The 2,194-nt window shown below is 35.8% G+C and overlaps 1 long non-coding RNA gene across 1 annotated transcript in view; it reads left to right on the plus strand.

Moving 5' to 3' along the window:
• Nucleotides 1–352: 352 nt before the first annotated feature.
• The window catches only part of LOC107691544 (uncharacterized), a 55,305-nt gene continuing 53,463 nt past the window's right edge, over nucleotides 353–2,194 (plus strand). The window contains exon 1 of the long non-coding RNA XR_001634548.1: nucleotides 353–500. This is a non-coding gene — a long non-coding RNA (uncharacterized LOC107691544). The remainder of the gene's footprint in view (nucleotides 501–2,194) is intronic.

Raw genomic sequence — 2,194 nt, forward strand, 5'->3', positions numbered from 1 at the left:
GCCAAATACTTATGCGACGGTCAAGGGCGCCATCTCTCGGAGAAGCATCGATTTGACTCCAGTGATTCTGGCATGACTCACACACCCTTGTCAAATTTGGCTCCTTCTCCAATACAGTTTTAACGATAAATCCTTTTCTGACGATCAAGATCACAGAGCACAGAACAATTTCACAATATTTCACAACATATTTCATCACTTCGTCCCGTATTTTGCGTTAACTGTTAAGATCTAGTGATGCCCGATTCGCGAGTGAATCGCTTAATTGGGGCACGTGCTTAAACGTTTGGCCGTTTTTTTTTTAAATGGTAAAACAAAACTGCTGTGCGACAGTTTAGAACTAAAAAAAAATTAGCACTGGATGAAATGGTTATTTTTTACTTGCAATCAGTTGAAACAAACGTGTATAAATACATTTTATTCTCGTCAGTGATGAAGAAGGACTTTATTAAGCTCAACACCTCCACGAGAAGCTGGTGAAAGACGATTTTCTACTGCAGGTAAAGACTTTTCCCAACCAAAATACAGTAGGATCAATTCACTAACACAACTCGAACACGTTCTTACATTTATCTTTCTGGACATGTGTCGTAGATGTGCCATGTAGGCCTGCCTTGTTGAGACTATCACTGTACCATATGTATTGGCAGCCTATAGGGTACTTTTTGAAACGGTATTTTTGAGAACCTTTATATGCCTTCAGTATTATTTGTTATTGAAGTGTGTTACAATCACACTTGCTCTACAGGCCAGTGAGGATGTTCCTCCTTTTGCTGTGTGTGAATAGTTAGGCATGTACTGCCCTCTTCAGCTCAGACCTCATCATTGCAGATGAAAGATATGTGTAGCTAAACCTCTGACAGTGCTAGTAGTCTTATAAATTCATTTTTGTTTGCTGTTCATGGACACACAGAAACACGTGCATGGGAAATGACTCTTTATTGTAATGCCATAATGGATCAGGATGTTTTGTTTGCAGAATGGGAAAACCTTTATATCACAGCTGAACCATAAAAAGACAATTTGAGATTTTCATGCAGAAATATGTATATTTATGTTTAAACAGGCAATATTCTTGTAATATGTAATGTATCTGGTCAGCTATGGTACTTCTTTGTGAAAAGACATGTCTTTGCTCATCACAACAGGATATTTTTAATTTAACATACTGTAGGCCTATATAGAGTGTGTACAATTTGTCACAGACTTGATTATATTCAACAACTAGCTATAAAACAACAATAAAATAAGCTGCCTTTTGCTGAAGTCATCATAAAATCAAAATTCAACTATTCTTATTTTTTATAGAATATTGCAGTGTTTATTATGAATTATTTATCTGTTCACATCATTATTGTATTTCATTTTAATTCATGTGCCCTCGTAATCTTTAATCATAATAACTACCCTGCCCCCTTGCAGCTATCTCTTCTCTGATGACGTGTTCACTGGCACAAGGGCAGGACAATAACCTCTCCGCTCCAGTAACCTGTCACTCATATCAGATCACACCAATAGTAAACGACAACAATCAAACAATCCAATCAATTCCCGATGGATAAAATCAAGTCCCAGTGTCCCGCCTTACAACTTTTTTTGTTTAACAGGTTTCTAAAAGACCCAGCTATGGAGTTTTTGCCTCTGTAGTGGACATTATATTTTAGTGAATTTCTCTGATTCCTCACATGTCACAGTTTTAGTCTGGAAGTCCTGTACAGAGCACATTCAGGGCTTTCCAGCGATACCAAATGATTGGATGTTTCACCATGACCACTCCCTCTCCTTGGTTTTTAAAAATGGCTGACATTCATTTACTGATAAAATTGTACATCCTTATGGAAAGATGATAATATTTTGTAATTATAATTTAAATCTGATTAATTTTCAAATTGTTTGTCATAAATCAACATCTCAGGAAAATGTTATGGGGTTTCAAATCAAAATATGACCTTCTGTTACGAAACAGGACATCATTTCATACATGTCCACTGTAGAGGACACCAGGACTAAAAGCATGTTTATTATACATTTTGGGAGACAAAAGAATTGAATAGGAAAACAAATTATATATCAATATTCTTATGAAATATTAGATATTATTATGAAAATCTGGCCAATTACTACTCCCATTATTACACTTCTTTTTTCAACATGCTGTCCCAACAGCACTTTAATATGCAAATTAAATACAGTG

This window comes from Sinocyclocheilus anshuiensis, unplaced genomic scaffold, assembly GCF_001515605.1.
Source record: "Sinocyclocheilus anshuiensis isolate Anshui unplaced genomic scaffold, SAMN03320099.WGS_v1.1 scaffold162, whole genome shotgun sequence".
Classification (NCBI taxonomy): Eukaryota; Metazoa; Chordata; class Actinopteri; order Cypriniformes; family Cyprinidae; genus Sinocyclocheilus; species Sinocyclocheilus anshuiensis.